Genomic DNA, 27928 nt, shown 5'->3' on the forward strand with positions numbered 1-27928 from the left:
CCAACTAAAGTCATGGGTTAGGATTAACAGAAATCGTTTGTGCGGATAACCACTTCGGTATCTCCACATGTCACCTTACTTCACGGGTAAGGATTAAGAAAAACCGTTTGTACGGATAACCACTTGGGTATCTCCGCATGTCACCTGACTTCACGGGTCAGGATGACAAAGGTGCAGAAGACGACATAAGTCTACGTGTCTCAACTGGTTTGCTTGCCCCTGATTGACAAAGGGTGCAGAAGACGACGTTAGTCTCTGCATGCAATCAGCCTCTGAGTCTGGCAGATAACGAAAGAGTGTTTATACCGATAACCACTTGGGTATCCCTGCCTGCCACCTAACCTCACGAGTTAGGATTTACAGAAATCATTTGTATGGATTACCACTTGGGTATCTCCACATGTCACCTTACTTCACGGGTCAGGATTAACAGAAATTGTTTTTACAGATAACCGCTTGGGTATCTCCGCATGTCACCTAACGTCACGGGTCAGGATGACAAAGGTGCAGAAGACGACATAAGTCTCCGTGTGTCAACGGGTTTGCTTGCCCCTGATTGACAAAGGGTGCAGAAGATGATGTTAGTCTCTGCATGCAATCAGACTCTGAGTCTGGCAGATAACGAAAGAGTGTTTATACCGATAACCACTTGGGTATCTCAGCCTGCCACCTAACTTCACGGGTTAGGATTAACAGAAATCGTTTGTGCGGATAACCACTTGGGTATCTCCACATGTCACCTTACTTCACGGGTCAGGATTAACAAAAACCTTTTATACATATAACCACTTGGGTATCTCCGCATGTCACCTGACTTCACGGGTCAGGATGACAAAGGTGCAGAAGACGACATAAGTCTTCGCGTGTCAACGGGTTTGCTTGCCACTGATATGGACAAAGGGTGTAGAAGATGACGTTAGTCTCAACATGCTACCGGACTCTGAGTCTGACGGATAGCAAAAGAGTGTTTATACGGATAACCACTTGGGAATCTTCGCCTGCCAACTAAAGTCATGGGTTAGGATTAACAGAAATCGTTTCTGCGGATAACCACTTGGGTATCTCCACATGTCACCTTACTTCACGGGTCAGGATTAACAGAAACCGTTTGTATGGATAACCGCTTGGGTATCTCCGCATGTCACCTGGCTTCACGGGTAAGGATGACAAAGGTGTAGAAGATGACATAAGTCTCCGCGTGTCAACGGGTATGCTTGCCCCTGATTGACAAAGGTTGCAGAAGACGACGTTAGTCTCTGCATGCAATCAGACTTTGAGTCTGGCAGATAACGAAAGAGTGTTTATACCGATAACCACTTAGGTATCTCTGCCTGCCACCTAACTTCACGGGTTAGGATTAACAGGAATCGTTTGTGCGGATAACCACTTGGGTATCTCCACATGTCACCTTACTTCACGGGTCAGGATTAACAAAAACCGTTTGTACATATAACCGCTTGGGTATCTCCACATGTCACCTGACTTCACGGGTCAGGATGACAATGGTGCAGAAGATGACATATATCTCCGCGTGTCAACGGGTTTGCTTGTCCCTGATATGGACAAAGGGTGCAGAAGACGACGTTAGTCTCAATATGCTATCGGACTCTGAGTCTGACGGATAGCAAAAGAGTGTTTATACGGATAACCACTTGGGAATCTTCGCCTGCCAACTAAAGTCATGGGTTAGGATTAACAGAAATCGTTTGTGCGGATAACCACTTGGGTATCTCCACATGTCACCTTACTTCACGGGTCAGGATTAAAAGAAACCGTTTGTATGGATAACCGCTTGGGTATCTCTGCATGTCACTGACTTCACGGGTCAGGATGACAAAGGTGCAAAAGATGACATAAGTCTCCGCGTGTCAACGGGTTTGCTTGCCCCTGATATGGACAAAGGGTGCAGAAGACGACGTTAGTCTCAACATGCTACCGGACTCTGAGTCTGACGGATAGCAAAAGAGTGTTTATACGGATATCCACTTGGGAATCTTCGCCTGCCAACTAAAGTCATGGGTTAGGATTAACCGAAATCGTTTGTGCGGATAACCACTTGGGTATCTCCACATGTCACCTTACCTCACGGGTAAGGATTAAGAAAAACCGTTTGTATGGATAACCGCTTGGGTATCTCCGCATGTCACCTGACTTCACGGGTCAGGATGACAAAGGTGCAGAAGACGACATAAGTCTACGTGTCTCAACTGGTTTGCTTGCCCCTGATTGACAAAGGGTGCAGAAGACGACGTTAGTCTCTGCATGCAATCAGCCTCTGAGTCTGGCAGATAACGAAAGAGTGTTTATACGGATAACCACTTGGGTATCCCTGCCTGCCACCTAACCTCACGAGTTAGGATTTCCAGAAATCATTTGTATGGATTACCACTTGGGTATCTCCACATGTCACCTTACTTCACGGGTCAGGATTAACAGAAATTGTTTGTACAGATAACCGCTTGGGTATCTCCGCATGTCACCTAACGTCACGGGTCAGGATGACAAAGGTGCAGAAGACGACATAAGTCTCCGTGTGTCAACGGGTTTGCTTGCCCCTGATTGACAAAGGGTGCAGAAGATGATGTTAGTCTCTGCATGCAATCAGACTCTGAGTCTGGCAGATAACGAAAGAGTGTTTATACCGATAACCACTTGGGTATCTCCGCCTGCCACCTAACTTCACGGGTTAGGATTAACAGAAATCGTTTGTGCGGATAACCACTTGGGTATCTCCACATGTCACCTTACTTCACGGGTCAGGATTAACAAAAACCTTTTATACATATAACCGCTTGGGTATCTCCGCATGTCACCTGACTTCACGGGTCAGGATGACAAAGGTGCAGAAGATGACATAAGTCGCCGCGTGTCAACGGGTTTGCTTGCCCCTGATATGGACAAAGGGTGCAGAAGACGACGTTAGTCTCAACATGCTACCGGACTCTGAGTCTGACGGATAGCAAAAGAGTGTTTATACGGATATCCACTTGGGAATCTTCGCCTGCCAACTAAAGTCATGGGTTAGGATTAACAGAAATCGTTTGTGCGGATAACCACTTGGGTATCTCCACATGTCACCTTACTTCACGGGTAAGGATTAAGAAAAACCGTTTGTACGGATAACCGCTTGGGTATCTCCGCATATCACCTGACTTCACGGGTCATGATGACAAAGGTGCAGAAGACGACATAAGTCTACGTGTCTCAACTGGTTTGCTTGCCCCTGATTGACAAAGGGTGCAGAAGACGACGTTAGTCTCTGCATGCAATCAGACTCTGAGTCTGGCAGATAACGAAAGAGTGTTCATACCGATAACCACTTGGGTATCTCTGCCTGCCACCTAACCTCACGGGTTAGGATTTACAGAAATCGTTTGTATGGATTACCACTTGGGTATCTCCACATGTCACCTTACTTCACGGGTCAGGATTAACAAAAACCTTTTATACATATAACCGCTTGGGTATCTCCGCATGTCACCTGACTTCACGGGTCAGGATGACAAAGGTGCAGAAGATGACATAAGTCGCCGCGTGTCAACGGGTTTTGCTTGCCCCTGATATGGACAAAGGGTGCAGAAGACGACGTTAGTCTCAACATGCAACCGGACTCTGAGTCTGACGGATAGCAAAAGAGTGTTTATACGAATAACCACTTGGGAATCTTCGCCTACCAACTAAACTCATGGGTTAGGATTAAATGAAATCGTTTGTGCGGATAACCACTTGGGTATCTCCACATGTCACCTTACTTCACGGGTCAGGATTAACAGAAACCGTTTGTATGGATAACCGCTTGGGTATCTCCGCATGTCACCTGACTTCATTGGTCAGGATGACAAAGGTGCAGAAGACGACATAAGTCTCCCCGTGTTAACGGGTTTGCTTGCCCCTGATATGGACAAAGGGTTCAGAAGACGACGTTAGTCTCAACATTCTACCGGACTCTGAAACTGACGGATAGCAAAAGAGTGTTTATACGGATATCCACTTGGGAATCTTCGCCTGCCAACTAAAGTCATGGGTTAGGATTAACAGAAATCGTTTGTGCGGATAACCACTTGGGTATCTCCACATGTCACCTTACTTCACGGGTAAGGATTAACAAAAACCGTTTGTACGGATAACCGCTTGTGTATCTCCGCATGTCACCTGACTTCACGGGTCAGGATGACAAAGGTGCAGAAGATGACATAAGTCTCCGCGTGTCAACTGGTTTGCTTGCCCCTAATTGACAAAGGGTGCAAAAGACGACGTTAGTCTCTACATGCAATCAGCCTCTGAGTCTGGCAGATAACGAAAGAGTGTTTATACCGATAACCACTTGGGTATCTCTGCCTGCCACCTAACCTCACGAGTTAGGATTTACAGAAATCGTTTGTATGGATTACCACTTGGGTATCTCCACATGTCACCTTACTTCACGGGTCAGGATTAACAGAAATTGTTTGTACAGATAACCACTTGGGTATCTCCGCATGTCACCTAACGTCACGGGTCAGGATGACAAAGGTGTAGAAGACGACATAAGTCTCCGTGTGTCAACGGGTTTGCTTGCCCCTGATTGACAAAGGGTGCAGAAGATGATGTTAGTCTCTGCATGCAATCAGACTCTGAGTCTGGCAGATAACGAAAGAGTGTTTATACCGATAACCACTTGGGTATCTCCGCCTGCCATCTAACTTCACGGGTTAGGATTAACAGAAATCGTTTGTGCGGATAACCACTTGGGTATCTCCACATGTCACCTTACTTCACGGGTCAGGATTAACAAAAACCTTTTATACATATAACCACTTGGGTATCTCCGCATGTCACCTGACTTCACGGGTCAGGATGACAAAGGTGCAGAAGACGACATAAGTCTTCGCGTGTCAACGGGTTTGCTTGCCACTGATATGGACAAAGGGTGTAGAAGATGACGTTAGTCTCAACATGCTACCGGACTCTGAGTCTGACGGATAGCAAAAGAGTGTTTATACGGATAACCACTTGGGAATCTTCGCCTGCCAACTAAAGTCATGGGTTAGGATTAACAGAAATTGTTTCTGCGGATAACCACTTGGGTATCTCCACATGTCACCTTACTTCACGGGTCAGGATTAACAGAAACCGTTTGTATGGATAACCGCTTGGGTATCTCCGCATGTCACCTGACTTCACGGGTAAGGATGACAAAGGTGTAGAAGATGACATAAGTCTCCGCGTGTCAACGGGTTTGCTTGCCCCTGATTGACAAAGGTTGCAGAAGACGACGTTAGTCTCTGCATGCAATCAGACTTTGAGTCTGGCAGATAACGAAAGAGTGTTTATACCGATAACCACTTAGGTATCTCTGCCTGCCACCTAACTTCACGGGTTAGGATTAACAGGAATCGTTTGTGCGGATAACCACTTGGGTATCTCCACATGTCACCTTACTTCACGGGTCAGGATTAACAGAAACCGTTTGTATGGATAACCGCTTGGGTATCTCCGCATGTCACCTGACTTCATTGGTCAGGATGACAAAGGTGCAGAAGACGACATAAGTCTCCCCGTGTTAACGGGTTTGCTTGCCCCTGATATGGACAAAGGGTTCAGAAGACGACGTTAGTCTCAACATTCTACCGGACTCTGAAACTGACGGATAGCAAAAGAGTGTTTATACGGATATCCACTTGGGAATCTTCGCCTGCCAACTAAAGTCATGGGTTAGGATTAACAGAAATCGTTTGTGCGGATAACCACTTGGGTATCTCCACATGTCACCTTACTTCACGGGTAAGGATTAACAAAAACCGTTTGTACGGATAACCGCTTGTGTATCTCCGCATGTCACCTGACTTCACGGGTCAGGATGACAAAGGTGCAGAAGATGACATAAGTCTCCGCGTGTCAACTGGTTTGCTTGCCCCTAATTGACAAAGGGTGCAAAAGACGACGTTAGTCTCTACATGCAATCAGCCTCTGAGTCTGGCAGATAACGAAAGAGTGTTTATACCGATAACCACTTGGGTATCTCTGCCTGCCACCTAACCTCACGAGTTAGGATTTACAGAAATCGTTTGTATGGATTACCACTTGGGTATCTCCACATGTCACCTTACTTCACGGGTCAGGATTAACAGAAATTGTTTGTACAGATAACCACTTGGGTATCTCCGCATGTCACCTAACGTCACGGGTCAGGATGACAAAGGTGTAGAAGACGACATAAGTCTCCGTGTGTCAACGGGTTTGCTTGCCCCTGATTGACAAAGGGTGCAGAAGATGATGTTAGTCTCTGCATGCAATCAGACTCTGAGTCTGGCAGATAACGAAAGAGTGTTTATACCGATAACCACTTGGGTATCTCCGCCTGCCATCTAACTTCACGGGTTAGGATTAACAGAAATCGTTTGTGCGGATAACCACTTGGGTATCTCCACATGTCACCTTACTTCACGGGTCAGGATTAACAAAAACCTTTTATACATATAACCACTTGGGTATCTCCGCATGTCACCTGACTTCACGGGTCAGGATGACAAAGGTGCAGAAGACGACATAAGTCTTCGCGTGTCAACGGGTTTGCTTGCCACTGATATGGACAAAGGGTGTAGAAGATGACGTTAGTCTCAACATGCTACCGGACTCTGAGTCTGACGGATAGCAAAAGAGTGTTTATACGGATAACCACTTGGGAATCTTCGCCTGCCAACTAAAGTCATGGGTTAGGATTAACAGAAATTGTTTCTGCGGATAACCACTTGGGTATCTCCACATGTCACCTTACTTCACGGGTCAGGATTAACAGAAACCGTTTGTATGGATAACCGCTTGGGTATCTCCGCATGTCACCTGACTTCACGGGTAAGGATGACAAAGGTGTAGAAGATGACATAAGTCTCCGCGTGTCAACGGGTTTGCTTGCCCCTGATTGACAAAGGTTGCAGAAGACGACGTTAGTCTCTGCATGCAATCAGACTTTGAGTCTGGCAGATAACGAAAGAGTGTTTATACCGATAACCACTTAGGTATCTCTGCCTGCCACCTAACTTCACGGGTTAGGATTAACAGGAATCGTTTGTGCGGATAACCACTTGGGTATCTCCACATGTCACCTTACTTCACGGGTCAGGATTAACAAAAACCGTTTGTACATATAACCGCTTGGGTATCTCCGCATGTCACCTGACTTCACGGGTCAGGATGACAATGGTGCCGAAGATGACATATATCTCCGCGTGTCAACGGGTTTGCTTGTCCCTGATATGGACAAAGGGTGCAGAAGACGACGTTAGTCTCAACATGCTACCGGACTCTGAGTCTGACGGATAGCAAAAGAGTGTTTATACGGATATCCACTTGGGAATCTTCGCCTGCCAACTAAAGTCATGGGTTAGGATTAACAGAAATCGTTTGTGCGGATAACCACTTGGGTATCTCCACATGTCACCTTACTTCACGGGTAAGGATTAAGAAAAACCGTTTGTACAGATAACCGCTTGGGTATCTCCGCATGTCACCTGACTTCACGGGTCAGGATGACGAAGGTGCAGAAGACGACATAAGTCTACGTGTCTCAATTGGTTTACTTGCCCCTGATTGATAAGAGGTGCAGAAGACGACGTTAGTCTCTGCATGCAATCAGACTCTGAGTCTGGCAGATAACGAAAGAGTGTTCATACCGATAACCACTTGGGTATCTCTGCCTGCCACCTAACCTCACGGGTTAGGATTTACAGAAATCGTTTGTATGGATTACCACTTGGGTATCTCCACTTGTCACCTTACTTCACGGGTCAGGATTAACAAAAACCGTTTGTACATATAACCGCTTGGGTATCTCCGCATGTCACCTTACTTCACGGGTCAGGATGACAAAGGTTCAGAAGATGAGATAAGTCGTCGCGTGTCAACGGGTTTGCTTGCCCCTGATATGGACAAAGGGTGCAGAAGACGACGTTAGTCTGAACATGCTACCGGACTCTGAGTCTGACGGATAGCAAAAGAGTGTTTATACGAATAACCACTTGGGAATCTTCGCCTGCCAACTAAAGTCATGGGTTAGGATTAGCAGAAATCGTTTGTGCGGATAACCACTTGGGTATCTCCACATGTCACCTTACTTCACAGGTCAGGATTAACAGAAACCGTTTGTATGGATAACCGCTTGGGTATCTCCGCATGTCACCTGACTTCACGGGTAAGGATTAACAGAAACCGTTTGTGTGGATAACCGCTTGGGTATCTCCGCATGTCACCTGACTTCATGGGTCAGGATGACAAAGGTGCAGAAGACGAGATAAGTCTCCGCGTGTCAACGGGTTTGCTTGCTCCTGATTGACAAAGGGTGCAGAAGACGACATTAGTCTCTGCATGTAATCCGACTCTGAGTCTGGCAGATAACGAAAGAGTGTTTATACCCATAACCACTTGGGTATCTCTGCCTGCCACCTAACTTCACGGGTTAGGATTAACAAAAATCGTTTGTGCAGATAACCAATAGGGTATCTCCACATGTCACCTTACTAAACGGGTCAGGATTAACAAAAATCGTTTGTACATATCACCGCTTGGGTTTCTCCGCATGTCACCTGACTTCACGGGTCAGGATGACAATGGTGCAGAAGACGACATAAGTCTCCGCGTGTCAACGGGTTTGCTTGCCCCTGATTGACAAAGGGTGCAGAAGATGACGTTAGTCTCTGCATGCAATCAGACTTTGAGTCTGGCAGATAACGAAAGAGTGTTTATACCGATAACCACTTGGGTATCTCTGCCTGCCACCTAACTTCACGGGTTAGGATTAACAGAAATCATTTGTGCGGATAACCACTTGGGTATCTCCACATGTCACCTTACTTCACGGGTCAGGATTAACAAAAACCATTTGTACATATAACCGCTTGGCTATCTCCGCATGTCACCTGACTTCACGGGTCAGGATGACAAAGGTGCAGAAGATGACATAAGTCTCCGCGTGTCAACGGGTTTGCTTGCCCCTGATATGGACAAAGGGTGCAGAAGACGACGTTAGTCTCAACATGCTACCGGACTCTGAGTCTGACGTATAGCAAAAGAGTGTTTATACGGATAACCACTTGGGAATCTTCGCCTGCCAACTAAAGTCATGGGTTAGGATTAAGAGAAATCGTTTGTGCGGATAACCACTTGGGTATCTCCACATGTCACCTTACTTCACGGGTCAGGATTAACAAAAACCGTTTGTATGGATAACCGCTTGGGTATCTCCCCATGTCACCTGACTTCACGGGTCAGGATGACAAAGTTGCAGAAGACGACAGAAGTCTCCGCGTGTCAACGGGTTTGCTTGCCCCTGATTGACAAAGGGTGCAGAAGACGACGTTAGTCTCTGCATGCAATCAGACTCTGTGTCTGGCAGATAACAAAAGAGTGTTTATACCGATAACCACTTGGGTATCTCCGCCTGCCACCTAACTTCACGGGTTAGGATTAACAGAAATCGTTTGTGCGGATAACCACTTGGGTATCTCTACATGTCACCTTACTTCACGGGTCAGGATTAAGAAAAACCGTTTGTACAGATAACTGCTTGGGTATCTCCGCATGTCACCTGACTTCACGGGTCAGGATGACAAAGGTGCAGAAGATGAGATAAGTCTCCGCGTGTCAAATGGTTTGCTTGCCCCTGATATGCACAATGGGTGCAGAAGACGACGTTAGTCTCAACATGCTACCGGACTCTTAGTCTGACGGATAGCGAATGAGTGTTTATACGGATAACCACTTGGGAATCTTCACCTGCCACCTAACGTCATGGGTAAGGATTAACAGAAATCGTTTATGCGGATAACCACTTGGGTATCTCCACATGTCACCTTACTTCACGGGTCAGGATTAACAGAAACCGTTTGTATGGATAACCGCTTGGGTATCTCCGCATGTCACCTGACTTCACGGGTCAGGATGACAAAGGTGCAGAAGACGACATAAGTCTCAGCGTGTCAATGGGTTTGCTTGCCCCTGATTGACAAAGGGTGCAGAAGAGGACGTTAGTCTCTGCACGCAATCAGACTCTGAGTCTAGAAGATAACGAAAGAGTGTTTATACCGATAACCACTTGGGTTTTTTGTCCTGCCACCTAACTTCACGGGTTAGGATTAACAGAAATCGTTTGTGCGGATAACCACTTGGGTATCTCCACATGTCACCTTACTTCACGGGTCAGGATTAACAAAAACCGTTTGTACATATAACCGCTTTGGTATCTTCGCATGTCACCTGACTTCACGGGTCAGGATGACAAAGGTGCAGAAGATGACATAAGTCTTCGCGTGTCAAATTGTTTGCTTGCCCCTGATATGGACAATGGGTGCAGAAGACGACGTTAGTCTCAACATGCTACCGGACTCTAAGTCTGACGGATAGCAAAAGAGTGTTTATACGGATAACCACTTGGGAATCTTCGCCTGCCAACTAAAGTCATGGGTTAGGATTAACAGAAATCGTTTGTGCAGATAACCACTGGGGTATCTCCACATGTCACCTTACTTCACGGGTCAGGATTAACAGAAACCGTTTGTATGGATAACCGCTTGGGTATCTCCCCATGTCACCTGACTTCACGGGTCAGGATGACAAAGTTGCAGAAGACGACATAAGTCTCCGCATGTCAACGGGTTTGCTTGCCCCTGATTGACAAAGGGTGCAGAAGATGACGTTAGTCTCTGCAAGTTACCGGACTCTGAGTCTGATGGATAGCGAAAAAGTGTTTATATGGATAACTGCTTGGGTATCTCCGCCTGCCACCTGACTTCACGGGATAGGATTAACAGAAATCGTTTGTGAGGATAACCACTTGGGTATCTCCACATGTCACCTTACTTCACAGGTCAGGATTAACAAAAACCATTTGTACGGATAACCGCTTGGGTATCTCCGCATGTCACGTGACTTCATGGGTCAGGATGACAAAGGTGCAGAAGACGACGTAAGTCTCCACGTGTCAACTGGTTTTCTTGCCCATAGAAGATGATGTTAGTCTCTCCATGCTACCAGACTCTAAGTCTGAGGGATTGCGAAAGAGTGTTTATACGGATAACCAATTGGGTATCTCCGCCTGTCACCTAACTTCACGGGTTAGGATTAACAGAAATCGTTTTGTACGGATAACCACTTAGGTATCTCTGCCTGCCACTTGACTTCTCGGGTCAAGACAACAAAAGGTGGGGCGGTCGAAAAAAGTGAGGCTTTTGCTCCTACGTATCCTCAATTTATGATGAGCAACTCAGACCTACGTAGTTCTTGATCAATGGATTATCTTAGAAATTCTAGCTAATGAGGGATAGAACCCTGAGCTGAGATTTGGACTATCTTAGAAATTCTAGCTAATGAGGGATAGAACCCTCTGAAGAGGTATGGTCTACTTCCCCCCTAGAGGACATCCTAGGATCTCTTCAAATTCTTCCACCATGGGTGATAGCTGGAAGTCCCCAAAAGTGAAGCATCTCAAAAGCTGATCATAATACTGGGCGAGGGAGGCAATGGCCTCTGTGGAGACTTCTGCCATGGTTAGGTCCCAGATTTTACCGTAAGCTTTGCAAAAAGCTCGTCGCTGGAGCTGACCCATCAACTGCCCTAACTCTTTTAGACTGGTGATTCCTAGGCTCTTGACCTTGACTTGATAGAACCTTTTTTTAAGCGAAGGCGTTTGACATGACCCCATGTTTTACTAAAGTGAAACAAAACCCAGTGCGAATCAAAACTCCGACATCTATCATGGGTGGAATGAATGTATGAAGAAATGCATATGACACAAATGCAATTTATGAATAAGGAGCCCGGGAAATTGTCCCCTTCTTAGATACAACGTTTGGGCGGCATGGCGCCCGACGTATGTATTTAAGAAGGTGACATGGACCCTCCGTCGGTTTGACAAAGTGAGGGGATCAAGACTGAACCCGTGCATGATGCATATGCGAAGGGCACAACACGGAGATGTACATAGTATGACAATATCCACATACAAATATAAGCAAAGGGGTACATGACACTTAGGACTACATGCATGGCAGTGTAAAGAGATGCACGCAGTGTATTTGCTTCGTGCCCCTATTTTAGGGACCTACATGGGAGGGAGCTAAAAAGGTTTTTAGTGATAATTCCCAAGGTGGTCATATCTCTCTTGATGGTCTCTAAAGGTATCATCCCCTTTGAAGAACATATTGCGGCAGTAGGGACTACTAGCAACAATATGTTATCAAAGAGAAAAACTCTAGATGAGGGTTCACTGTAATCAAGCAAGTCGGAGACCTAGCATGACGACAAATTCACCTCCACTCCTTATGTTCCCATGGACCCGGGTATAGGGCCCCTTTTCAACTCATCGTGTGTGCAAATAGTGTTGGTGTTTGTGTGCATCAAATGAATAAATGTTTACCTCATGCATACATTTTAAAACACACTAAAAGCATCAAGAGAGTTTATATATACAAGAACATAAAAAAAAGACAAAGAAAAAGAACAAAAGGGAAGTCATGGTAAGGAAAGCACATTGATTGATTGGCCTAACTCTCTAACAAAGGTCCCCAGTGGAGTCGCCAATTGTCGCAACCTACCCTTCGGCGGGAGGGTGATGTGGGGCTCATGGGTGCATCTTCCAAGAAAGGAAAACGCGCGGAGTCACCACCAAAGTTTATTCGACGAAAACGTCGGAGAAACCGGAAAAGGGGTAGTCTACGAACTTTAAGTGTGAAAGGTTCGGGAGTTGTATTTACGCACGGGGAAGGTATTAGCACCCCACGCATCCGTCACAAGGGACGGCGGCCTTTTATCAAGTGTCCAAATATGACTTCAATTTGTTTTATCTTCCCTTTTTTATGCTTTTTGTGTCTTTTTATGCCTTTTATATTTTTTATCTTTTTGGGGTCGACAAGGGTGTTTCCCTTGCTCCTACGTATTCCTCAATTGTGATAAGGAAATCTGACCTACGTAGTTCTTTGAGAACTGAACGTTGGTTAAGTTTTTTATTCTTTTTTGCAAGATATATTTTTGATTGAATAAAAGGTCATTTAAGGCATTGGACCATTAATGATCTCTTGGTTTTTTGAAAGAGGTGACAAAGCTATTTGTTGATTTTAGGCTTTTAAAAATCCACGTTTAACCAATAAAAGCGAAAAGGACCATTTCAAGGCGTTGGACCTTTAAAAATGGTTTTTAGGTGATGACAAAAGCATGATTTATGAATTGATTGTAGCCTTAGTTTCATTTTGGTTATTAGTCAATTCGATTAAGAAAGAAAATTCCAAGGAAAAAATGTCCGATTATTTTTTTGATTATTATATTATTATTTTGCCTCTTTTTGGTTTTAAACTTGGTTACGGCGTGAAAGATCGGTCGGATTTTATTTTAACAGAAATTAAAAGATGTCACAATTCAAATGATCGGGGGAAATTTATTTTATTTTTGATTAGGCGAGAAAATGACTTGAATAAATGATTAAAGCACGTGAAAAGGGGGTACAGAAAGTAAATGAAATAAAAATAAAAGCACGCGAAACAAGTGGGGACCACTACGGGTACATAGAATGAATTGAAAGGTTCGATTTTGGGAACTTACCGGTTGAAGACCAAAGAACGACGAAGAACGAACAAAGAACGATGAAGAACGGTGGAAAATCTTCACGAAATCGTCCACAGAAACGTCTCGGAAGCGTTATGGAAGCGCCTTGGCTTGGATTTTCTTCACGGAAACAATTTTTCTCAAAAATTTTAAGTGATTCTCAGATACCAGGAGGGTTGAACGAATTTGTTCTGCCCTCCTTCCCCTATTTATAGGGGAAAAAAGGGAGGTGGTTGCCGCCCAGCTCGCCCAGGCGAGCTAGGTTGCTTCCACCAGAAGGCACCCCCTTCTGTTGGAACATCCTGGAAGGCCCAAGTGGGCCTGCTTGCTATTTGCACACCCCTATTTATTAAATACACCCCCTCTGCTCTTTTTTGCTGATTCTTTTTCCGTAACGTTACGGAACTTTACAAATTACGTAAAGATACTTGTTTTCTTTCCATAATGTTACGAAACCTTACGGATTACGCAATTGTTCCCTCTTTGGCTTCTGGAATGTTACAGAACTTTACGGATTGCGCATTAACGCTTCCTTTCGACTCCCGACATGTTGCAGAACTTCACATATTGCCTAATGATGGGTGTCAAGTATCTCGAAGTGGCCAAGCGAAGGTCGCATCCCATCAAACAGATGGTCCCCGGACGAAATTAGGGTATGACAACATGCAACTAAGAATGCAGTATGAACTTTCATGCTTCCTTTTTTTGTTTTTGTTTCGCAGAGGAAAATGCAAGGATCATGCATGAGTAAACATGAAAATAAAAGGTATGCAAAAAGCATGTAAGATTCAGATGCATGGGGATGAAATGACTTATGCAAAATGAAATGCGTGAAATGATAAGTGACAAATGTAGGAACGATATGTCCATTACGATGCCATGAATAGATGCTTATGCGATGCATGATATGAATGCATTTACAGACATGAGATCCCAAAAAATCATCTATTCTTACTCGCACATTTGGGGGTGCAGTGCCCCATTTGTGCAGTTAAGAGGGTGATATAGGCCTTCTGGCTTACCGTGACAAAAGACAAGACCAACATACAGCACGTGCGTGATGACATGATGCAGATGCACAAAAGCACAACACGGGGATGTGCACAGCATGGCAATATCCTCAAATAATCATACAACAAAGGCGTACATGACATTTAGGTTATATGCATGGCAGTGTTTAAAAGGCACGCAGCGTGTTCACTTCGTGCCCCTATTTTAGGGACCTAAGTGGAAGGAACTAAAAGGCTTTTAGTGATAATTCCCAAGGTGGTCAAATCTCTCTTGATGGTTTCTAGAGGTATCATCCCCTTCGAAAAAACATATTGCAGCAGTAGGGACTACCAGCAACAATATGTTATCAAAGAGAAAAACTCTAGATGAAGGTTCACTGTTATCAAGCAAGTCGGAGACCCAGCATGACCACAGATTCACCTCCACTCCTTATGTTCCCACGGACCCGGGTATAGGACCCCTTTTCAACTCACCGTGTGTACAAATAGTGTTGGTGTTTGTGTGCATCAAATGAATAAATATCTATCTCATGCTTACATTTCAGAAACACACGAAAAGCATCAAAGAGTTATATACAAGAAATAAAAGGAAATCGACAAAAGGGGAAGTCATGATATTGCACGAGATTAGAAGGCCTAACTCTCTAAAAACAACCTACCCTTCGGCGGGAAGGCAACGCGAGGCTCACGGGTGCGTCTTCCAAGAAAGGAAAATGCGCAGAGTCGCCACCAACGTTTATTTGAGGAAAACGTCGGAAAAACCGGAAAGGTGTGGTCTACGAACTTTAATCGTGAAAGGTTCAGGAGTTTTTTTTACGCACGAGGAAGGTATTAGCACCCCACGCGTCTGTCACAAGGGACAACAGCCTTTAATCAAGTGTGCAAATATGACTTCAAAATGTTTTATTTTCCTTTTTTTTATGTCTTTTTGTGTTTTTTGCTTTTTATGTTTTTTGTATTTTTTATTTTTTTGTGGTCGACAAGGGTATTTCCCTCGCTCCTACGTATCCTCAATTGCGATGAGGAAATCAGACCTACATAGTTCTTTTAGAACTTAACGTTGGTTAAGTTGTTTTGATCTTTTTCCGCAAGATCGATTTTAACTGAACAAAATTCGTTTAAGGCGTTGGACCATTAAACGATCTTTTGATTTTTGGAAATGAGAGAAACGTTAAGGCGTTGGACCATTAACGATCTCTTGGTTTTGAAAGGAGAGAAACGTTAAAGCGTTGGACCATTAACGATCTCTTGGTTTTTGAAAGGAGAGAAATGTTAAGGCGTTGGACCATTAACGATCTCTTGGTTTTTGAAAGGAGAGAAACGTTAAGGCGTTGGACCATTAACGATCTCTTTGTTTTAGAAAGGAGAGAAACGTTAAGGCGTTGGACCATTAACGATCTCTTGGGGTGGTCGACAAAAGCGGGGCTTTGGCTCCTACGTATCCTCAATTGCGATGAGGAAATCAGACTTACGTAGTTCTTGCAAAAGCGGTAAAGTTACATGTTGGTTTTATGCTTTTGAATGGTCCATGTTAACCGATAAAAGCAAAGAGGACCGTTTAAGGCGTTGGACCTTAAGACGGTCTTTAGTGATTTTTGCGGAAAAAGCTTGATTTGTGAGTTGATTTTAGCCCTTTCACTTTGGTTATTAGTCAATTAATTCAAGGAAACTTTCAAAAAAAACGTCCGATTGATTTTTTTTATTATTTTATTCAAAGATATTTTGATTATTTTATTATTATTTTGCTTTTTTTGGTTTAACCGAGGTTACAACGTGAACGATCGGTTAGATTTTTGTTTTAACAGTGATTAAATGAGATTACAACACAAATGATCGGTTGAAATTCATTTTATCATTTATTAGGTGAGAAAACGGCTTTAAAAATGGTTAAAAGCTCATTAAAGCGGAAGAAAAGAAAATTGAAAGTAAGCGAAATTAAAGTGAAAGTACACAAAACAAGTAGGGACCACTAAAGGTGCATAGAATGAATTGAAAGATTCGATTTCGGGAACTTACCGGTTGAAGACTGGAAAACGAACGAAGAACGATGAAGAATTTCCATAGAATCGCTTAATGAAGTGTTACGGAAGCACCTCGGCTTGAATTTTCTTCAGAAACACATTTTTTCACCCAAACCAGCCGAAATGCATAACCAAGGGGCCTGGAATATTTTGAAACAACCCCCCTCCCTATTTATAGGAAAAAGGGAGGTGTTTGTCGTCCAGAGGCTTCTTGAGGAACATTTCTAAGCGCACCCCAATTACTAAGTTCACCCCCTTTTTCATACTTTACGGAAAAGTTATGGAAGTGTTTTGGATTTTATTTTCATCTTTTTTTCTCCTCCCTTTCACCAATGTTAAGTGAAATATGCTTACCCAAGGTTTGCAGAAATTTTACGGAAGCATTACGAAAGCCCCGGAAACCATTTTTCAACAATGTGGAGGAGCCTGCCGCGCAGTTGCTTCCTCCTTAAGAAACCCAACTTCCAAAATTTTGCGAAAGGGCCTAGATTTGAATTGCTATTTTCATCCCTATCTTGATAAGTTCACCCCCTGTTTGTGTGTTTTTGGCTGTTTTCTTTTCGAAATCTCACGAAACTTTACGGATTCCACCGCGATGAGTGTTAAGCCTTCCAAAGCGATCAACAATGGTGCTCGGATGAAATTAGAGTGTAACAGTTTATTTACAGACACCCCACTTTGTTAAATACATTCCCATTTTCGTGTTTTTGACCAATTTCTTCCCAAAACATCTCGGAACTTTACGTATTCTATAACGATGGGTGTTAAACATTTTGAGGTGGTCAAGCGAAAGTCGCATGCCAACAAACAATGGTTCCCGGACGAAATTAGGGTATGACAATTGTAAAATGAGTTTCCTTCTTAGCTAACCTCCTGGAGGAGACACTTACCTCCTTACACTTCTCTTTAACCACTAATGGTTGTCCTTCTTCTTGGGGGTAGATTTCTTCACTAGATTCTTCGTTTTTTGCTTCTTCACTTTCACTAGAGGAAGGTGAAGTAGTAGCCTCATCTTGGCTACTATAAATGTCTTGACCCCTCATAATCATAGTTTTTGTGGTGGGGCATTGAGAAGTAATGTGTCCTCTTCCAAGACATTTAAAGAACTTTATAGAGCTAGTCTTCTCTTGCATACTTGCCTTAGGGGCTTGCTTTTCTATTGTCTTCCCCTTATCATCTTTGGGATTAGAAGGTGTCGCCCCTAAGATGCCTTGACTTGGTCTTTCTTTGGATAAGAGTGAGAGCCATAAGATTTTGAAGTAGACTTCTTTTTAAGTTGTTGCTCTACCCTTATTTCCCAATCTAAGTTAGCCTCTACATTGTCCTTCCCATGGAAGTATGAGAGGTTAATGTTAGCCTCTTGAGGCTTTCTTTCCTTTTCTCTCCTATGGGAGTGAGGTCGAAGATGTGACCTATGCCTTCCTTCGTAATAGTCACGAAGTTCTTCACTTAGGCTCTTGCAAGAGTTATGACTACTATAGGAGGCATGTTTTTCTCTTTTCATTTCTTTCATTATTTTTCTTCTTTCTTCCTCTCTTATTTTCTTTCTTTCATCTTGACTTATTTCTGCCAATCTTTTTTTTCCTTTTTCTTTTCCCTCTTGTTTTTGTTTCCATAACTTGAGGGAACTTAACACATCTAAGATTCTAGATAAAGGGTCTTTATGACTAGTACCCTCGCCATTAACACTAGATGGATGATGACTCATGTTGGTTCCTAAGTTGTGGTTCTTTTGGGGGTTTGAAAATAAAAGGTAAAAGAAACTATGGTTGAAAATAGCCTAAATAAACACTAAAAAGAGGTGTGAAAGATAAGTTAAAAAACTAATTGGTAAAAGGTAAACTATCTAGGCAATTTGACAATGGAAGGTAAAGGAAATAAGCTATGAAAGCAAGCAAGAAATGTAAACTAGGCAAATCCTAAGAGTTTTTGGATGACCACATTTAAGGTTCCCAACAAAACACTCACAATCCTAAGGGAAAATTGCCTAAAATTATTACACACAAAGGGAAGTAGGGTGACCTATTGGAGGCTCCCAACTTACTTCCAATGAAAGGCCTTTTTGTTACAAAATTTGAAAGCAATGAAAGTAACTAAATTGTCAATTACAAAATTACAAAAAGGTCCTCAAATTTTGGTGGTCGTTCTCTCTTTGGAGATTCACTCAATTTGGAGTGCTTCTTAGTCCAATAGCTCTTAAGGTGGTTGGCCCTTTGCTTCTTGACTCAAATTATTCAAGGGATGGCACCAATTCTCCTTTCCAATTCCCTATATGGCAACTCACAAACAAGCAAACAAAGAGACAAGCAATAACCAAAGACCAAAAAAATGAAATGAAAGTTAAACCAATGGAGTTTTAACAAGACAATTTTTCAAGGATTATTCAACAATTAAAGCAATGAAAAGGACATAGAAGCAAGCTAGGACTCAAAGAGAAACTTAAAATGGCTCTAGAGTACAGGAAAAAAACTAAAAAAAGACTCAACAAACCTCTAGCTTTGGCACTTGTTTTCACACTAATTTTCAATTGAAATTTCGGAACTAAGATTGGTATAAAATAGGCACCAACTATAGAATAAATTTTGAGCCAAAACAACAAGCACACTTCCCTTTCACCTTTTTTTTTCTGGATACTGATTTTTCTTCGAACTTGTGTGATTTTTCTTTTTTTTTCATTTTATCCAAATCACTTGGTTCTTTTTTTATAACTTTTTTCCAGATATCTAGAAAATTCAGTAAACATTTCAGCTCAAAATTCGCATTGACCAATTATCAGTAAGTTTTACAAGTTCGTATGTCCAAGCTGCCAGCACCAGCGATTTTAGACTTCAAATTTTTTTTTAGCATGGAATATTGATTGCCTTGGGCTTACTTTCAACCTTCCTATGTATGTTGAACTCACTATGCTTGTTTACCACAGTTTTAGGAGTTCAATATTCACTTAGGATCAAAATTTCAGCCAGCAATTCATTCACCAAAACTCAAATTCACAATAGACAGAATCATAAGGAAACGTAAAAGTTCAAGAAAAGGTTCACAATCAAACACTTTCTAAGAATTTTGGATGAACATGTTAAGGACTAATTAACATGCAAGATTTGACTCAAATCAAATAATAGGCTAAAAGAATTTCATACACTCATGAACAAATGAGTTAGACAAAGAAACAAGAAAAATAAAATTCAGCACAACATAAGAAATCTTATGTGACAAATTTCATGACTAGACATGACTTCTATGACAAAACTACAATAGGTGAACAAGTCACTCTAGATTTTTGAGGTTTTCTTCTACTTTAATGTTTTTGTAAGAATTTTATGGTTTAGGTTTCAGCCACAAAAAATAACAAGACAAAACTCAAAGGAACCTAAACTCAACACAATTCATGGTTCAAGAACAAGAACAAGAAATTTGAACCATAGAAAATCAAATCTAGCTTCTATAGCAAGTTTAATTGGTGGAAACTCTAAAGAATCATGTTAAAAAATTTTAGCACAAGACATGTGAGGAGATACATGGAGAAAAATGAAGAAGCAACAATGGAAGAGAAGGTAAAGCAAAAAATTAATGGAGGTTTAAGGAGAACCTACTTGAAGCTCTTGTGCTCTGATTACCACTTAATGGAACTTTGAGCTTCAATAAGGTCCTTCAATGGTGATTTTCCACCATGGAGATGCAGCGGAAGGCACAGGAGAAGAGGAGAGGGGAGGCATCATCCACTAGGGAATAAGCCATGGAAGAAGGAGCTTCACCACCAAGAATGTGCCTTGGATAAGAAGCTTGAAGAGGATGCTTTAATGGAGGAAAAAAAAGAGAGAAGGGAGGAGCACAAAATTGAAGTACTAAAAGAGGGGGAGAAGTAGAACTTTGAAGTGTGTCTCATAAGACTTTCATTCATCAAAGTTACAACAAGTGTTACACATGCTTCTATTTATAGACTAGGTAGCTTCCTTGAGAAGCTTTCTTGAGAAAAATTCCTTGAGAAGCTTCTTTGAGAAAACATCCTTGAGAAGCTAGAGCTTAGCTACACACACCCCTCTAATACTAAGCTCACCTCCTTGAGAAGCTTCCTTGAGAAGCTTCCTAGAGAAGCTAGAGCTTAGCTACACACACCTCTCTAATAGCTAAGCTCACCTCCTTGAGATGATAACGTAGAGCTTAGCTACACACCCCCTATAATAGCTAAGCTCACCCCTATGACAAAATACATGAAAATACAAAAAAAGTCCCTACTACAAAGACTACTCAAAATGCCCTGAAATACATGGCTAAAACCCTATACTACTAGAATGGCCAAAATACAAGGCCCAAAAGAAGAAGAAAACCTATTCTAATATTTACAAAGAAGAGTGGACCCAACCTTGGCCCATGGGCTCAAAAAATCAACCCTTAGGTTCATGAGAACCCCAAGGCCTTCTTTAGCAGCTCTAGCCTAATCCTCTAGGAGTCTTCTATCCAATACCCTTGGGGGGTAGGATTGCATCATTTACTATGGCAACATCGACACTGCCTTCATCAAAGCTTGTGAGCTCTTCGTCCCAGTGTCTTCTCATTAATTCCTTTTTAAACTCATCGAACTTTGTGTGGTAGATTACCACATTTCGTTCTAGTAACAGCTTCCTGGTACTATTATATCAGTATACCTCTCCCAAGCTTCTTGAGAGGTGAACCTAGACCGACCATATCTGACTTGGGAAGGTGTAGAAGGAGCCTTCCTTTTCTTAGATGCCATCTGCAAAATAATTAGAACAAAACACAAGATTAAACAAGCCTTATTCTCAACAAAACAAAAAATAAAACTGAAATTTTGACTGGGCGATTAGCGCAGCAGGCTGGGTTTGGCGTGCCTTATAAAAGTTTACTCATGGGCTAAGTGCAGCAGACTCGCGCTTAGCCTAAAGACACAGAAAGTATTTTTCTGCAGATTACGCTTAGCGCAACATGCTGGGCTTAGCCTAAGTCTACAATTTTCAAAATTGAAGAGAGTGTGGGCTAAGCGCAGCATGGCACACTTAGCTCAGCCTCACCAAAATGACACTTAGGCTTAGCGCACAAGGCACGCTTAGCCTAACTACAAAGGCTGAAAACAGTAAGAGAGTTGAGCTTAGCGCAGCAGGGTGTGCTTAGCTCAACCTCCATGAAACATAACTATGGCTTAGCGCAGCAGGCTGCGCTTAGCCTTATTCAAGGACAAACTAACAGAAGCATAATGGGGTTAGCCTAACAGGTCAGGCTTAACGCTAAACAAAAACCTCAAAAAATCTTAATATCTGAAACACTAGGCCCGCTTAGTGCCCAGATGCGCTTAGCGGGTTCATCATATTGTTCATTAGCAGGGATGAACGCACTTAGCGCAACATGGTTCGCCTATACAAACAAGGACAGAGCCTGCACCAGCTGAGTCACAACCTGCAGCAGTAGACCCACCTGCTTCTCCAGAGGTTGAAATACTATCTCCTCCACCAGCTCCACCGGCACCACCTTTGATACTCATTCCTGATGACTCAGATGTTGAAGTTGCTACTCCTCCTAACTCGCCAGCCTATTACCTAGAGGATGGTTCAGACTTTTCTGACTGGATGGACAATTGAGAAAGTTGTGGTTCATCTTGACAAGAATGTGGATATTTCTGAAGAGTTTATGCTTCTTTTTGTGCTTTTTGATCTATTAGTATAATTATGGTTTTAGTACATTATTTTCTTCTTGTTAGTTTTGTGCATGAGTAGTGTAGTTGCTCATTTTGATGCATCTGGAACAGTTTAACTTAACTTCTATTGGTGTTCCAGTAAAATAGTTTATTTATTATGAAAAATGGATGTATGCCTTTTTTAAATTGAATGCATGCTGAAGATGAGATTTGTGTTTCTTTTCATGAATTTGAACGAATATGCATGTTGAACAAAGAAAGAACATGAGTGTGAACTCACTGTAGAATTGTTAGTCAGTAGACAGATTCATTGTGAAAGAAAAGCTTGAACCAAAACCCGTGAGAGTGTGGCCTTAAACTGTGAGTGAATGACTAGTTGTGAGTGATAATCTTTGCATGAATATCTGAATTTTAGAAAGAAATGTATAAATGAGGACATGATGAAGGCCATGATTGTACATACACAAGCTCTTTTGACCAAACAACTTACCTTAAATGATAATTGCATCCTTTGCTTCCTTTTTGAGCTAAATGATATTGTAAAAAAATTTGAACCCTAAACATAAATAAATATCTCCTGATACCTTGTTTAGATTCTAGGAGAGCATATGGTTCAAGGCAAATTTACTCTAAATTTGGGGGAGGGAAGTCAATTCCAATGAAAAGAAAAAGGTTAAGCATCAGCACACACAACAAATAAGTTGTATGTTAAAAAAAAAGAATAAATTGTGTTGTTACAATAAGGTCAAAAGCAACTTGAAAGGAAAGATAGTGAGAAAGCTACTGGTATAATACAAGACCATTGGGATAAGTCAAGGATATGTGCTCTCTTAGAACCTAAACCTTTGAATCCTAGAAAAACCAATGAATTTTTGTAGCCAAACCTCACTACAAGCCTGAGAAAGTCCTTCTAATTCTGTTTATATGTTTCTGACTTGATGGCATGAGATGAAATGCAAAGATTGAACCTCCTGTTAGTTGTTATCAATGAATAGCTTAAACACTTGTGCTTGAGTGAAACAATAGCCTTGAGACTATGGTTTGAGCTACTTTCCATGATATTTGTCTTACGATTAACTTCATCTAACTGTATAGTTCACATTTTGTTATCCTATTTGTATAGCTGCATATTCTGTGAAAACAAGTGATAGGTACACATTGCTTGATCTTTCTCATCATGCAATCAATAAATTTTGATGCATACACCTTTGTACATAAACATTGCATGTTTTACCACTTGAGGACAAGTGAGTTGTTCTCTTTTTCTTGAGGACAAGCAAAACTGTAAATTTGGGGGAGTTGTTAGTCAATGAAAATGACTAACTTTTGTGTATAAAACTTGTGTATATTGTATCAAACTTCTCCAATTTATAGTTGTTTTATAATATTATAAGTACTTTATGTTAAATATAGATAATAGATAATTTATACTTTTATTTTGTATGTTTAATAATCAATTTTCTCTCAATTTCAGGTTAATTAGGCAAATTGGCAAAAGTGTTGTTTTCACCTTCTCGCTAAGCCAATCTGCTGGCTTAGCGAGCATTCGCTAAGCGCAACACTCAGTGGCTAAGCGCGAGGAAGAATCCAGAAGAAGATGAGTTGTCAGGTTCGCTGAGCGCACCGCTCCAAGTCATCAAGTGCACCGCTTCAGCTCATTCGCTAAACGAGAGAAGCGCGCTAAGCCACAATCCACTTATGCGCGCTAAGCGATCCAGATTTGTGCTAAGTACGCGAGCACGGACCAACCCACCTATTTAAGCTTGAAATCAGATTTTTTGAGGGGGTTTGGCATTTTTCTTGAAGAAGCCTCTGCATGCACCAGATTCTGGCCTTGGCTTGAAGCTTTTGCATGTTTAGGAAGTTCTAGAGAGAGAAAGGTCCAAGTTCCAAAGAGTTGTGAGAGATTTTGCTGTGTGAAGATCTGCAGAGACGAGAGCTCGAAGCGGAAGCCGTTCTGAGAACTTAAGATGAGTTTGTGAGTGGTTGTGAGATCCTAGAGATGAAGGAGACATCCTCACCACTTGTATTTTTTCTATCTTTCATCTTGTTCTTCTCTGTGTTGTAAAGGAGCTTTCCAGACCATAGAAAGCTAAATCCTCTATTGGATTTGTAGGTACCTGATGTAAATATATTTCTATCTATGTAATGATGTTTTGTGTGTTCTCTGTGCTATCTGTTTTTCATTCCAGTATGCCTTTACCTTGATCACGTAGATGCATGCTTTGTTAGGGTCATTCAACAGTGGAAACTAGTCTAATTCTAAAGTCCTTGATAGTATGGGGCTAAGTTGTTGTGTTGTCACGAGGAATCGGGGTACAAGAACTTAGTTGTGTATGTGTGTCTTAATGTGGTCCTGGTTGAGTTTAGTCTTACAAGAGGAATCTGCGGACGAGGCTTGATCAGGATTAGGCTAGGCTATCATGAGGAATCGGGGTCTTGCAGTCCAGGAGACAACATAGGAATACCTGGGCATTGTTAGGTAGAGAACATCCATTTTAGCATCAGGAACCTATTAGGAAGACCAACACGTTCTCTACTTTTCTTTTACACAACATTTCTCTTGCGTGATTTTCTTTCTTTTTGCATAGATAGTTTACATACTTGTTCATAACCATAATCATCTTTTCATACCAGACACCTATTTACCGAAATAGCTTGCCAGATAACACAAGTTCCCCAAGAGTTCGATACTCAGTTCTTACCGTTTTATACTACTTATGCAATCTGGTACACTTGTTGGCTGCGAACAAGCGCTCCAACAACGAAATTTTTCCAAAGAAGAAGTGGCACTTTGCACATTATCCATGCTAAGCCCACTGATTAAGTTCAATTACAGTGAAGATGTTGGGCTTAGCGCAATGATGTGCGCTTAGCTAAACTATTCAGCCAACCAATCAGGGGTCTGTGCGCTTAGCGTGAGCAAGCTCGGCTTAGCGCGTGAAGACTGAGCACTTAGCACGAGGTCTGCACTCAGCATATAGACAATTGCGAAAAAATTTCTAAGTCTTTTTCTGTCTATCTCTTCACACAAGCTTAAAACCCCTTGTTCATTACTAAACAAGCTGATAATTAATCACAATCACAAGCAATGATATCCTAACATGTACAAGAAAACAAATTCAAATAAAATGCAATAAAAAGGAAAGAAGGGGAAGAAGAGTTGGGTTGCCTCCTAGTAAGTGCTCTTTTAACGTCACTAGCTTGACGCATTATCCTGTTATCTAGGATTGAAGTGTAGAATAGTGTTCAATCTTTCCATAGCTCCACCATGATATTGCATCAACCTTTATCCGTTCACTACCCATGTCCTGTCAGGATCTTTAAATTGAGGATCACAAAGCTCCACTGTTCCATATGGATGGACTTTCTTGATGGTAAATGGTCCAGACCATTTTGATTTAAGCTTTCTAGGGAACAATTTAAGTCTTGAGTTGAAAAGCAACACATGTTGTCCTGGTTGAAAGTCCTTCTTGAGCATCTTTTTTTCATGATACTTTTTTTACCCTGTCTTTGTATAGCTTTGAAGATTCATAAGCAATTAATCTTATCTCTTCCATCTCCAAAAGTTGCAGCCTCTTTTGTTCTCTGGATGCAGTTTCATCAAAGTTCAAAAACTTCAAGGCCCAGTATGCTTTATATTCCATCTCCACTGGTAAGTGACAAGACTTTTCGTACACCATCTGAAATGGAGATAAGCCTATCAGGGTCTTGAATGTTGTTCTGTATGCCCATAAAGCATAATCTAATTTGATAGACTAGTCCTTTCTAGTCGCAGCTACAGTCTTCTCCAGAATCTTTTTCAATTCCATGTTTGATACTTCTACTTGCCCATTGGTCAAGGGGTGATAAGGTGAGGCTACTTTGTGTGTCACATTATATTGCTTCAACACTTTCTGCAGCTGATTATTGCAGAAGTGTGTGCCTCCAACGCTAATCAAGATTATGGGCACCCCAAATCTTGAGAAAATGTTCTTCTTTAGAAACTTTACCACAGTCTTAGCATCATTATGCAGGGTAGCCACTGCTTCAACCCATTTAGAGACATAGTCAACAGCCACTAGTATATATTCATTGCCAAAAGATGAAGGAAAGGGACCTACAAAATCAATCCACTAGCAATCGAATACCTCAACCTCCATAATATTCTGTAGAGGCATTTCATTTCTTCTTGATATACACCTCATCCTCTGACATTGATCACATTGTTGCACATGCTGGTGAGCATCTTTGAAAAGTGTGGGCCAAAAGAATCCAGATTGCAAAACCTTGGTTGCCATCTTATCTCCACCATAATGGCTGCCACATGGAGAATTGTGGCAATGCCATAATATGCTCTTGGCCTCTTCTTGTGTCACACATCTTTGTAAGAGATTGTCAGCTCCTATCTTGAACAAGTGCGGATCATCCCAGATATAGAATCGTGCATCATGTAGGAATTTCTTCCTCTGCCACCACAGTAAGTCTTTTGGGATGATTCCTGCAGCTTTCAAGGTTGCCATATTGGCAAACCAAGGTCTCTTACTCACCAAGAATAATGATTCATTAGGGAATTCATCTCTAACTTCAGCTTCTTTCGATGTGACTTCCTCATTCACCAATCTAGACAAATGGTCAACTACAACATTTTTCGATCCCTTTTTATCCCGAATCACCAAATCAGATTCTTGCAACAGCAAGATCCATCTTATTAATCTGGGTTTGGAATCAAACTTGTTGAGCAAATATTTGATAGTTGCGTGATCGATGTAGATGATAACCTTTGAGCCTACCAAATAAGATCTAAACTTTTCATGTGCATAGAAAATTGCCAGCATTTCTTTTTTTGTGGTAGCATAGTTCACCTATGTATCATTTAGAACCTTGCTGGCGTAATATATAGCATGAAAAAAATTTCCCTTCCTTTGTCCAAGCACTGCACCAACGGCATAATCACTCGCATCACACATCAACTCAAATTCTTGTCCCCAATCTGCTGCTGTAATTACTGGAGCAGACACTAATCTGGTTTTCAGATCATTAAATGCTTCCATACGCTCTTCATTAAACACAAAAGCAACATCTTTATTCAACAGATTGCTAAGTGGTTTGGCGACTTTTGAGAAATCTTTTATGAATCTCCTATAGAACCCTGCATGTCCTAAGAAGCTTCTCACTCCTTTGACATTCATTGGAGGAGGGAGTTTCTCAATTGCATCAATCTTTGCCTTGTCCGCCTCTATTCCCCTTACTGAAATTTTATGCCCCAGCACTATTCCTTCTTGAACCATGAAATGGGATTTCTCCCAGTTGAGAACTAGATTGGACTCTTCACATATTTGTAATACTCTTTCAAGGTTTGATAGGCACCCCTTAAAAGATGGCCCAAAAATAGAGAAATCGTCCATGAAAACTTCAATGCATTTTTCCACCATATCAAAAAAGATTGCCATCATACACCGCTGAAATGTAGCTGGGGCATTGCATAGACCAAAAGGCATGCACCAATATCCGAATACACCTATAGGGCAGGTGAAAGCAATCTTTTCTTGATCTTTGGGATCTACAACAATCTAATTATAGTCAGAATACCCATCCAGAAAACAATAATAAGATTGCCCTGCGAGTCGTTCAAGCATCTGGTCCATAAAGGAAGCAAATAATGGTCCTTCCGAGTGGCATCATTCAACTTCCGATAGTCA

General features: G+C 41.9%; 1 pseudogene; it reads right to left on the reverse strand.

Moving 5' to 3' along the window:
* Window positions 1–27280, reverse strand: part of LOC114411156 — a 198289-nt pseudogene extending 171009 nt beyond the window's left edge.
* Between the last annotated feature and the right edge of the window lie 648 nt (window positions 27281–27928).

The sequence above is a fragment of the Glycine soja genome, chromosome 5, assembly GCF_004193775.1.
Source record: "Glycine soja cultivar W05 chromosome 5, ASM419377v2, whole genome shotgun sequence".
In the NCBI taxonomy this organism is placed as follows: domain Eukaryota; kingdom Viridiplantae; phylum Streptophyta; class Magnoliopsida; order Fabales; family Fabaceae; genus Glycine; species Glycine soja.